The sequence below is a fragment of the Phacochoerus africanus genome, chromosome 15 (genome assembly GCF_016906955.1).
Source record: "Phacochoerus africanus isolate WHEZ1 chromosome 15, ROS_Pafr_v1, whole genome shotgun sequence".
Taxonomy (NCBI): Eukaryota; Metazoa; Chordata; class Mammalia; order Artiodactyla; family Suidae; genus Phacochoerus; species Phacochoerus africanus.
Genome location: NC_062558.1, coordinates 73,024,422 through 73,038,037, shown reverse-complemented (window position 1 = coordinate 73,038,037; position 13,616 = coordinate 73,024,422).

The following is a 13,616-nucleotide window of genomic DNA, read 5'->3' as shown; positions in this document are numbered from 1 at the left end:
TTTTCCATTTCAGTTCTTCAATTTTTACTTCTTTGTGTCATGGCGGGATTTTTTTTTTTTTTTTTTAATTTTTGCAGCAGTCATAAGCATTTGCTCTGTTTCTGCTACGCTGACAACCAAGTTTTTTTTTTCCAAATAGTCATCCTCCAACTTCATTTCCCTAGTCCTCTTCAAGCCGTAGAGGAGCAGGACACATGCCTGAGGCAGTCCCAAGTCCTGGGTCTGAGCTCCCTTACCTGCTGAGAGATGCTGGGCCACCTTCCCTGTGCTCTCCCATCGTTCTAGTTCTAAGGCTGGTGTAGGAAGCCAGTGAAAGGATGCCCATCAAAGCTCTTGGCCGTGAGGGTTGAGTTGGCAGGGCAAACTCAAAAAGCAAAAGCTTCCTGCCCAAAGCTTCTTCCATTAACCAAAGGGGACCCCTATCTTTCTCTAAGCCTCCACCTCTACAAAAAGTTTTCCATGCTTTATTTTGTCTTTCTGCCTTTTCTAGGGCTGCTTCCTCGGCATATGGAGGTTCCCAGGTTAGGGGTCGAATCGGAGCTGTAGCCACCGGCCAGAGCCACAGCAACGCAGGATCCGAGTCGCGTCTGCAACCTTCACCACAGCTCAGGACAACGCCGGGTCCTTAACCCACTGAGCAAGGCCAGGGATTGAACCCGCAACCTCGTGGTTCCTAGTCGGATTCGTTAACCACTGCGCCACAATGGGAACTCCTAGTTTTTGATGCTTTTAAAAGAAAAATCCTAGGAGTTCTCGCCATGGTACAGTGGCTTAAGAACCTAACTGCAGCGGCTCTGGTTGCTGCAGGAATATGAGTTCAACCTCCAGCCCAGCACAGTGGGGTAAAGGATCCAGCATCGCTGCAGCCGTGACAAAGGTCTCAGCTGTGTCTGAATCCAGTCCCTGGTCCAGGAACTTCCATAGGCTGCAGGTACAGCCATAAAATTTTTTTAAAAACAGATAAATTCTAGGCCAGATTTAATCCTTCATTTACCAGTCAAACTTAAATGCACCTATTTTACTTCACACTCATTTGATTTGCCTGTAAAACGGGTGTCCTTAATCCTTAGCAGTCATCTTGGAACAGAACGGGCATCAATTCCTTGCTGTCTAAAAGTGTAAGCATTGCTTTTCACTAGCTTTTTTTTTTTTTTTTTGTCTTTTTGCTATTTCTTTGGGCCGCTCCCACGGCATATGGAGGTTCCCAATCTAGGGTTCGAATCGGAGCTGTAGCTGCCAGCCTACGCCAGAGCCACAGCAATGCGGGATCCGAGCCGCATCTGCAACCTACACCACAGCTCACGGCAACGCCGGATCGTCAACCCACTGAGCAAGGGCAGGGATCGAACCCGCAACCTCATGGTTCCTAGTCGGATTCGTTAACCACTGCACCACGACGGGAACTCCCTTCACTAGCTATTTTTGGCCACCACACCCACAGCATGTGGAAGTTCCAGGGCCAGAGAGGGAATCCGCACTGCAGCAGTGATTGCCAGATCCTTAACCTGCTGAGCCACCAGGGAACTCTCCAGGGTGGTCTTTTTTTTTAATTTTTTTATTACTCAAATGAATTAATCACATCTGTAGTTGTATAATGATCATAACAATCTGATTTAACAGGATTTCTATCCCACAGCCCAGGCACATCCCCCCACCCCCCAAACTGTCTCCTCCAGAGACCATAAGTTTTTCAATGTCTGTGAGTCAGCATCTGTTCTGCAAAGAAGTTCAGTCTGTCCTTTTATCAGATTCCACATGTCAGTGAAAGCATTGGATGTTGGTGTCTCATTGTATGGCTGACTTCACTTAGCATGATAGTTTCTAGGTCCATCCATGTTGCAAAAAATGCTGGTATTTCGTTATTTTTAATGGCTGAGTAATATTCCATTGTGTATATGTACCACATCTTCTGGATCCACTCCTCTGTCGATGGACATTTAGGTTGTTTCCATGTCTTGGCTGTTGTAAATAGTGCTGCAGTGAACATCGGAGTACATGTGTCTTTGTGAGTTGTGGTTTTCTCTGGATAGATGCCCAGGAGTGGGATTGCTGGATCAAATGGTAGTTCTATGTTTAGTTTTCTGAGTAATCTCCATACTGCTTTCCACAGTGGTTGCACCAATGTACAATCCCACCAACAGTGTACTAGGGTTCCTTTCTCTCCACACCCTCTCCAGCACTTATTGTTTGTAGACTTTTGGATGATGGCCATTCTGGCTGGTGTAAGGTGGTACCTCATCATGGTTTTGATTTGCATCTCTCTAATAATGAGTGATGTTGAACATCTTTGCCAGGGTGGTCTTTTGAAAGGTGTATTTGGAGCACTTGAACATTCCCACCATCATGATTCAGCAGGACACTTGTTAAGATGAATTGAGATTGTCAGAGGAGACACTGAGTGCGGCACAAAACTGCTCCGTGGGACAGCTCCAGGACTCAGTGGTTTCTTAAAGCTCCAAGTTCAAGATTATGCCACACAGCAACCTCTGGGACTTTCTTGGCTCTTCACTGAGAAGATCTTGACTCTTACCGGGGCACTACACCAAAATAACAAACAGGAAATAGATCCTGTACCAGATCTATATTATGTCTCTGGAGGCCGAAAGACTTTTTCAAGAATACATGATTTCTAGAACTGGAAGAAACCTTAGAAATCATCTACCTCACTTACCAAGGTGGGAAAAAGCACAAGTCCAGAAATGTTGTATGACTTGCCTCTGGTCACATAGATGATGAATGGCAAAACTAAGTCTAGAATTTAGGTTTCCTTATTCAAAGTCCAGTAACAGATGAAGAATGAGGAAGAAGAGTTCCCGTTGTGGCACAGCAGAAATGAATCTGACTAGGAACCATGAGGTTTTGGGTTCTATCCCTAGCTTTGATCAGTGGGTTAAGAATCCAGCACTGCCATGAGCAGTGCTGTAGGTCAAACACATGGCTCAGATCTGATGTGGCTGTGGCTGTGACATAAGCCAGCAGCCGTAGCTCCAATTGGACCCCTAGCCTGAGAATCTCCATATGCCACTGGTGCGGCCCTAAAAAGCAAAAATAAATAAATAAATAAAAATTTAAAAAAAAAAGAGGAAGAAATAAGATTGAGATTTGTGATCATCAGAAGTCTTCTTTTAGGAGTTCCCATCATGGCTCAGTGGTTAACAAACCCAACCAGGATCCATGAGGATGCGGGTTTGATCCTTGGCCTCCCTCAGTGGGTTAAGGATCCGGTGTTGCTGTGAGCCATGGTGTAGGTTGCAGGTGAGGCTTGGATCTGGCATTGCAGTGGCTGTGGTGTAGGCTGGCAGCTGTAGCTCCAGTTGGACCCCTAGCCTGGGAACCTCCATATGCCACGAGTGCGGCCCTAAAAGTTAAAAAAAAAAAGTCTTCCTTTTAGTCTTTTAGTCTTCTTCTTTTTTAGCCGTACGTACTGACATATTCCTGTTTAGAATGATAAAATGACTGGGATTTGCTTCTTAGTGACCCAGTTTGAGGAGGGGGCAGTTTGAGAGGTGTAGCAGTAGGCTAGCAGTAGCTAAAGCTGAGCAGTGGGAGGAAGGGGGTTCATTATACCAGTCTCTTTACCTTAATGTATTTCTTGAGAATTTCCATAATAAAACACTTTTTTAAAAATCAACCTTTAAAAAGTTAACTTTATTTATCTGGAGTCCATAGAAGTAAGAAAACACCTCCTGACTAAAAAGAGAACTGTGCAGGAAAAAAAAAAAAATTCTTTTAAAAAGCCACTTCTTTATTCTTGGATCTTGGGCATCCTCTGAGTTTCCCCTTCTTTCAGTTCTACACTCATTCCAGCCTCCACCCTTTAGTGCCTGGGGAGACTGAAAAGTATCTTGATGCTCTGGTACAGCAGCTACCACATGTGTTCTTAGACCTCTTGCCAAGTATCAGTGGATGGTTATCCACAGGACGGGTGCCCTGGAAGAGGGCACAGGCTCACAGGCATCTTCGGAGGCCTTTCCTTGATCCTCCCTTCTCCTCACTGTAGCCACACGTCATTTCCCAGGAGCAGGTGCCCCTCGTGGAAGGTTTCTACAGTCCTACGCCAAAAGCTCCCTCAGGTGTTGTCAAGTACATAAAAGTTGAGAGTTTTAATCTTGGACTGGGAGTGGGGGAGGGGAAGAGCGTCCCTTCCCCCCGCCGTAGTTTAAGTCTACATACTGACAAGCTGAAGAACAAGGGAGTAGGGAGCATATAGAAATCTCTGTACCTTCTTCTCTACTGTGAACCTAAAACTGTTCTAAAAAATAAATTCTGTTTTTTATTATTTATTTATTCTGTCTTTTGTCTTTTTATGGCCGCACCTGTGGCACATGGAGGTTTCCAGGCTAGGGGTCAAATAGGAGCTACGGCTGCTGGCCTATGTCACAGACACAGCCATGCAGGATCCAAGCCTCGTCCGCAATCTACACCACAGCTCACAGCAACACCAGATCCCCAACCCGCTGAGCAAGGCCAGGGATCGAACCCGAATCCTCATGGATCCTAGTTGGGTTCGTTAACCACTGAGCCAAGACGGGAACTCCTCCAAATTAAAAAAAAAAAAAAAAAAAAAAAAAAGAACTTCTCAAATGCCACCTAGAGTCTGGTAGAATATGACATTCCAATTCCAAAATTATAGGGCTTTGAAGAAACAAAAGTTGCAACAGAACTTGCTGAAAATTATTGACATAAATAACTGGGAACAAGGGGCTATACTGCTTTTCTTGGGAATATTTTCACAGTGATCAAAAATATTGAAAATGGATCTCAGGAAATATTTCAGACATGAGAGGACAGGAGTGAACGATTAGGCCCTTTGAAGGGAGGGAGTGGGATGGACTGGGAGTTTGGGGTTAGTAGATGCAAACTATTTCATTTAGAATGGATAAACAGAATTCCTGTCATGGCGCAGTGGAAACGAATCCAACTAGGAACCATGAGGTTGTGGGTTCGATCCCTGGCCTCGCTCAGTGGGTTAAGGATCTGGCATTGCTGTGAGCTACGGTGTAGGTCACAGATGAGGCTTGGATCTAGCATTGCTATGGCTCTGGCATGGGCCTGCAGCTATAGCTCCAGTTGGACTCCTAGCCTTGGAACTTCCATATGCCATGAGTGTGGCCCTAAAAAGACAAAAGACCAAAAAAAAAAAGAATGGATAAACAATAAGTTCCTACTGTATAGCATAGGGAACTATATCCCATCTCTTGGGATAGACCATGGAGGAAGATAATGTAAGGAAAAGACTACATATATATGTATGACTGGGTTGCTCTGCTGTAAAGCAGAAATTGGCACAACATTGTAAATCAACTACACTTTAATTAAAAAATACCCTTTGGGAGTTCCTGTCATGGCTCAGTGGTTAACAAATCTGACTAGGAACCACGAGGTTGTGGGTTCGATCCCTGGCCTGGCCTTGCTCAGTGGGTAACTGATCCGGTGTTGCCGTGAGCTGTGGTGTAGGTCACAGACGTGGCTCAGATCCCGTGTTGCTGTGGCTCTGGCGTAGGCCGGCAGCTACAGCTCTGATTCGACCCCTAGCCTGGGAATCTCCATATGCCACGGGAAGTGGCCCTAGAAAAGGTAAAAAGCCAAAAAAAAAAAAAAACCCTTTGAAAAATGAATCAGTAAATGAGGTCCTTATTTGTCTGCTTAAGTCTTATCTTTTTCCCAAGACATACTATCTATCGATGCTATTCTAAATTATTTTTTACATCTTTAGTAAATTATATTTTATTAAAGTTTAATATATGTTTACTCTGGAAAAGTGGGCAGTTGAGGAATGGCAAAAGGAGACTTAAAGGAAAGGACAACTCTGAGTTTCTGTAGTGGCTCGGCGGAAAGGAATCCGACTAGCATCCATAAGGATGCAGGTTCAATCCCTGGTCTCGATCAGTGGGTTAAGGATCCGGTGTTGCTGTGAGCTGTGGTGTAGGTTTCAGTCTCGTCTCCGATCCCACGTTGCTGTGGCTGTGGCCGTGGTGTAGGCCAGCGGCTACGGCTCCAATTCAACCCCTAGCCTGGGAAACTCCATATGCCGCGGGTGCAGCCCTAAAAAGACAAGAAAAAAAAAAAAAGAAAGGACAACTCCCTCATCACTTCCATCCCGAAATTACCGCTGCCATGTCCTACCTTCGGTAATTCACAGTATCACACATCAGCTGCTTGCACACTGGGGTCCCACTCATCTTCTCATAGACTTTTTTTTTACACCTTACTCTGTGGTACTGTCTGTCCCCATGAGCATCTCCAGAACCAACTTGGTTGTCAGTTCCAGCCAATTAACAAGCTATCCAAGTTCCTAAATTCAGTGACAGTATTTCCTCAGCTTCACAACCCAACCTCAATCCTTACTCTCCCAAGCACCTATGTACTGAAATTCCACTCACCTGAGATTATAATGAAGGTTATTGGTCACTAAGAAAAGTTCTTACCCCTTTGTAACTGCAGAACATCAACCAGATCTTCAACGGCCTGATGATTTCTATCCTCCCAGGCTGACCACATTTACCAATTAAGTTACTACACTTTAGTTGGTTCTTATTTTTTGCCAGATTCTAGGCTTCTTTTTTTTGTCTTTTGTCTTTTTTTTTTTTTAGGGCCACACCCATGGCATGTGAAAGTTCCCAGGCTAGGGGTCTAATCAGAGCTGTAGCCACCTGCCTACGCCACAGCCACAGCAACACGGGATCCGAGCCTCGTCTGTGACCTACACCACAGCTCAAGGCAATGCCAGATCCTCAACCCACTGAGCAAAACCAGGGATCGAACCCACAACCTCATGGTTCCTAGTCGGATTTGTTAACCACTGAACCATGACGGGAATGCCTAGGCTTCTCTTTTATATTAGTCACTAACGTGAAAAATGAACAGAATCACGTAGTTTATTTGTGTGTTTGTCTTTTTAGGGCCGCACTCACGGCATATGCCAGTTTCTAGGTTAGGGGTCAAATTGGAGTTATAGCTGCCAGCCTACACCATAGCTATAGCAATGGGGGATCTGAGCCGAATCTATGACCTACACCGCAGCTCATGGCAACACCAGATCACTGACCCACTGAGCAGGGCCAGGGGTGGAACCTGCCTCCTCATGGATACTAGTCAGATTCTTTTTCGCTGCACCATTATGGGAGCTCCCCAGAATCGCTTAGTTTAATGCTATTTAGAAGCTTCCCCATTTGGTCACATTATTACATGGACAGTAAATATTTTTCTCACAGGAAACCTTAATCCCCACTAAAGAATTGACAGGATACAGCCTACTCTCCACCCAAACAGACAGAATCTACTGCTGGAATCAGTTGCTCTTCTGACCTCAATGATATGCTCTGCATTTGATGACCTTTATTTGATGACATCCCCAATGGACTAAACTTCTAGTCAAGGTTAGCATGTTTTTGCTTATTCCCAGAAGGCACTGAGTGAATGGATACTGAATGAAATCTGTATTGAATCTTCTATTTTGTTGCGTATTCTCAGTCTTGTCTTCATATGTAGATTATTCCAGGGATGTAGTTTTGACTGGCATAGAATATAATGGGTTCAAATAACTGTCGATTACCAAAAAGGTAACAGTGGTGTTTTCTAGGCAGTAGGATGACAAGTGTATCTTCTTCATTCTTTCTAGACTGTGCCAAATTTTGTAGAATAAGATTATGTATTATATTAGTGATCGATGGCGAAAAAACACCTAATAATAGGTTGATTACTACAAAAGTAATTTTAAAAACTGTTTTTAAAAATGTTGTTTAGGAGTTCCCGTCATGGCACAGTGGTTAGCGAATCCGACTAGGAACCATGAGGTTGCGGGTTCGATCCCTGCCCTTGCTCAGTGGGTTGACGATCCGGCGTTGCCGTGAGCTGTGGTGTAGGTTGCAGACGCGGCTCGGATCCCGCGTTGCTGTGGCTCTGGCGTAGGTCGGCAGCTACAGCTCCGATTCGACCCCTAGCCTGGGAACCTCCATATGCCGTGGGAGCGGCCCAAGAAATAGCAAAAGACAAAAAAAAAATGTTGTTTATTTGTCTTTTAGGGCCTCATGCATAGCATATGGAAGTTCCCAGGCTAGGGGTTGAATCGGAGCTACAGCTGCTGGCCTATGCCACAGCCATAGCAATGCTGGATCTGAGCCACATCTGCAACCTACACTACACCACAGCTCACAGCAATGCCAGATCCTTGATCCACTGAGTGAAGCTAGGGTCTGAACCCACAACCTCATGGTTCCTAGTCGGATTCTTTTCCACTGTACCACAAAGGGAACTCAAAAGTAAATTTAAAAACTAGTAATGGGAGTTCCTGTCGTGGCTCAGTGGTTAACGATTCGGACTAGGAACCATGAGGTCTCAGGTTCGATCCCTGGCCTTGCTCAGTGGGTTAAGGATCTGGCATTGCCGTGAGCTGTGGTGTAGGTCGCAGACATGGCTTGGATCCCACGTTGCTGTGGCTTTGGCATAGGCCAGAGGCTACAGCTCCAATTCCATCCCTAGCCTGGGAACTTCCATATGCCACGGTGCGGCCCTAGAAAAAGGCAAAAAGACCAAAAAAAGAAAAAAACTAGTAATGGAGAGCATTATTTGGACACTTCCCTTGGGAAACAGTAAGACTAAAGAAGTTGAGTCAGAAATCAGCACTCAGGAGCTGCCTGATAAAAGCAGGTTGGAGGGGAAAAAGCAGTCAGGAAGGCTAAAGGGAAAGAACAGTTGTGGGTTAAGTGGATGGTCCAACTTCACAGAAACAGGAATAGTTTCTTTCCAGATGTTAGATTATCCACGTAGGTAATAATTGTACTAGCTCATGGGGGGAAGGTGAGGTGCCTTCCACTCTTTTTAAGAGCTTGGTAATAGGAAAATGAGACATCCTTCTGCCAAACTTATAATAATGGATTTGAGGAAAGATGTGCAAATTCACCCTAAAACAACAGAATGGGAAGAGGGAGAGATGAAGAAAGGAGGTCCTGTCCTCAGATCAAGCCAGTCTTCCCCAAGGCACATCCTCCTCTAAAGACAAAATTGAAATTTTCTCAGGAATCAATGGGTATTTCCCTGGGGAAGTAGGGGCAGTCTCTGCTTTTTTGAGGCTGCTGGGAATGGGTGGGCTTAGCAAGTGTGAAAAATTCCTACTTTAGGGGACATCTGATGTAGTTTTTAGATTCAGATTCATTCACCTAGAAAAATATCAACCCAAGGTGCTCAGAATATGGGTGTCTGCTCTCACTCTCATGTGCCACCTTTGGCTAATGAGGTTCCCATTAGAGCCAAGTGACCTGTACAGAAAGGGCTCATGAAAGGCCACGACCCTGCCGAATCAGTTCTGCATGCCTGCTGGCTTTCAGACAGTGCCATTTCCCAGAGCTTGCAACCAGAACCCCCAAAGACATTCTACTTCCCATCCTAATCTCTATCTCAGGGAATACTCAATGAAGGTGTTATCCCAACATTTGCATTTTAATAGAGGATGATACCATGGATAAACTTATTTTAGATTTTAATCCTCGAGACAGGAGGTAGAGAATGGGGTTAGTGTGGAGGGAGCGAAAGACTGAAAGACCGTTAGGGGTAAGCAAGAGCTTGCTCAATAGATCTCAGTTCAAAACCACATTGTTGGACTTGTAGGGCTTGCATAAGAACCTCCTTGTTCCCTATGACCAGAAGACCCCCACCCTAGAATCCTTTCTGGTTATCATGGTGGTGATTGGGAGAGAGCCCAGCCTGACTGGTCCACCCGAAGCTCCCTGCTAAGAATAATCCTCTTGTCATTTAGAACCATGCTGTTCATCATGGTAGCCTCATGTGGCTATTAAATGCTTGAAGTGAGGCTAGTCTGAATTGAGATGTGCTGTATTTGTAAAATATACAATGGATTTCATAGATATGGTAAGGAAAAAAGAATTTAAAATCTCGTTAATAATTTTTATATTGATCATATGTTGAAATAGGTATTTTAGATATATTAGGTTAAAATGTATTATTAAAATTAATTTCAGCTGGGAAACCTGGACAGCTGCATGCAAAGCAATGAAACTAGAACACACCCTCACACCATGCACAAAAATAAACTCAAAATGGCTGAAAGACTTAAATATACGACAGGACACCATCAAACTCCTAGAAGAGAACACAGGCAAAACACTCTCTGACATCAACATCATGAATGTTTTCTCAGGTCAGTCTCCCAAAGCAATAGAAATTAGAGCAAAAATAAACCCATGGGACCTAATCAAACTGAAAAGCTTTTGTACAGCAAAGGAAACCAAAAAGAAAACAAAAAGACAACTTTCAAAATGGGAGAAAATAGTTTCAAATGATGCAGCCGACAAGGGCTTAATCTCTAGAATATATAAACAACTTATACAACCCAACAGCAAAAAAGCCAATCAATCAATGGAAAAATGGGCAAAAGACCTGAATAAACATTTCTCCAAGGAAGATATACAGATGGCCAGCAAACACATGAAAAAATGCTCAACATCGTTGATTATAAGAGAAATGCAAATCAAAACTACCATGAGATACCACCTCACACCAGTCAGAATGGCCATCATTAATAAATCCACAAATAACAAGTGCTGGAGGGGCTGTGGAGAAAAGGGAACCCTCCTGCACTGTTGGTGGGAATGTAAACTGGTACAGCTACTATGGAGAACAGTTTGGAGATACCTGAGAAATCTATACATAGAATTTCCATATGACCCCACAATCCCACTCTTGGGCATATATCCGGACAAAACTACTTAAAAGAGACACATGCACCCGCATGTTCATTGCAGCACTGTTCACAATAGCCAGGACATGGAAACAACCCAAATGTCCATCAACAGATGATTGGATTCGGAAGATGTGGTATATATACACAATGGAATACTACTCAGCCATAAAAAAGAATGACATAATGCCATTTGCAGCAACATGGATGGAACTGGAGAATCTCATACTGAGTGAAATGAGCCAGAAAGACAAAGACAAATACCATATGATATCACTTATAACTGGAATTTAATATCCAGCACAAATGAACATCTCTTCAGAAAAGAAAATCATGGACTTGGAGAAAAGACTTGTGGCTGCCTGATGGGAGAGGGAGGGAGTGGGAGGGATCGGAGCTTGGGGTTATCAGACACAACTTAGAATAGATTTACAAGGAGATCCTGCTGAGTAGCATTGAGAACTTTGTCTAGATACTCATGTTGCAACAGAACAAAGGGTGGGGAAAAAATGTAAATGTAATGTATACATGTAAGGATAACTTGATTCCCTTGCTGTACAGTGGGAAAATAAAAAAATAAATAAAATTAAATTAATTTCAGCTGTTTCATTTTACTTTTTAAAATGTAGGTACCAGAAAATCTGAAAGCATATATGGCCTTGTGGCTTGCATTATTTTTCTATTGGACAGTGTTGGCTTAGAAAATGGAGGCTTTGGAAAAGTTCCCACTGCAGCACAGTGGAAACGAACCCAACCAGTATCCATGAGGATTCGGGTTGGATCCCCGGCCTCGATCAGTGGGTAAGAATCCGGCATTGCCATGAGCTGTGGTGTAGGTTACAGATATGGCTTGGCTCTGATGTTGCTGTGGCTGTGGTGTAGGCTATAGCTCCGATTCAACCCCTAGCCTGAGAACACCATATGCTTCCGGTGTGGTCTTAAAAGAAAAAAAAGAAAGAGAAGAAAGAAAGAAAATGGAGGCTCTTTTTAAGATTAAGAAAAATACGGATTAGGAGTTCCCGCCGTGGTGCCACGGGATCAGCGCCATCTTAGGAGTGCTGCGACCCAGATTTGATCCCCTGCTAGCACAGTAGGTTAGGGATCCAGTGTTGCCACAGCTGTGGCTCAGATCTGATCCCTGGCCCTCAAAACTTCATATACTGTGGGGTGGCCAAAAAAAGAAAAATATATTGATTAGAAAGAAGAGAGAGGTATGACCTGCAAATGTTTGCACCTAAATGTCCCTAAATAGATGGCTGTCAATGAAAAATATTCAGACATTCTTAGGAAGAACCCATGCAACCCAAAGACAAAAGCACCCACTATTGGCTGTTTCACTAGGACATACATACAATTTGAAAGACTTCATTGTGTTAATTCACTTGATCATCTTAGCTGGCCTGGGCAGTAAGCATCATTTTTGTAATTCACATTTTATTTTATTAGGTTTTTCTTTTTTCTATTGTAGTTGATTTACATTGTTCTGTCAATTTCTGTACAGCAAATTGCCCCAGTCACACACATATATGCACACATATTCTTTTTCTCACATTATCCTCCATCATGTTCCATCACAGACATAGGTATAGTTCCCTGTGCTATACAGCAGGATCTCATTGCTTATCCACTCCAGATGCGATAGTTTCCATCTATTAACCCTAAACTCCCGGTCCATCCCACTCCCTCTCCCTTCCCCTGAGCAATCACAAGTCTGCTCTCCAAGTCCATGAGTTTGTTTCTTTTCTGTAGAAAGTTTCATCTGAAGCATCATTTTTATACCTCCTATACTGTTGAGGAAACTGAGGCACAGAGAGGTATAAATCCAAGTACGATTTGACTCTTGGCAGTTGGACTTCAGACCCTGACTTACACCTGTTCTGTGACCTCTCACATAAGCTTTCCTCTCTGGATGTACTTTCTGGGGGAACATTTCTTTGTTAGTCCTGTTTCCCCAGCAGGGCCACCCCAACTCTGTCCTGGCACTAAAAAAACCAAACACTCCTGTCTGTCTTGGGTAGGGAAATCCCACAGGGCCCTGAATCCTGGAGTTTGGGCAAAACCAAGTGTCTGAAAATATGGTACTCTCAAATCCCTCTTTTTTAACAACTCAGTAGATTGTAAGAACACATTTTTGCATTTCTGGCACCTACAGCCTAAAGGCTAGGAAACTCTGCCAGGTTTTATCTTTTTAATTTGTCAAAGACCGTTTTTTTATCTTACATAATACTTTCCAAACCTTCCCAAACTGACAGTTGGCTGCTTGCAGATGTTCTGAAGCTCAGCTAAGGAAATGTTTTCAGGGAGCAGCCCAGAGGGGCCTCAGAGCCCAGTTCCCACAAAGGGATGACGGTTAAATGCTGGTGAGAGGAAGCCCTTGCCTCTTTCACCTCATTTTTTTCCTGACCAAAGGCCATAGTCTTATCTTTCTTTTCCTCAGAAACCACAGAAGTTAGATGGCTTTGCTTTTGATTTTAAAAAGTCTCCATAATAAGAATCATTCTCTTATTCACTCCCCCAAAAATGCTATAATTGCCATCTTCTTTGCAATTTTATTAGTGTTATTATTGTAACTGCTATTGTTACTACTATTATTATCATGAAGTGCACTCAGGAGCCTGGTGAGCAGAAGACCAGGTAATGGCCAGATGTTGCCTGTCTTCTTTTACAGCCGGGGCCACTGAAGCCCAGGGAGTATGCGACTTGCTCAAGGTCATGGTGTTAGTGGTAAAAGAGCCTGGATCAGAGCTAATTTCCCTTGGCACAGAGGTTTGGGCAGAACCTGGCCGCCAGGGTCAGGTAAATCCTCCCACCCAGCAGGGCAGCCACAGTGCAATTAGCATAGGCATGCCAGCCTCCTTCCTCCCTCAGCTTGGCCCTTTCTCAGATTCCTTATCTTTTGGGTGGCCCCTTCTTGATGTTT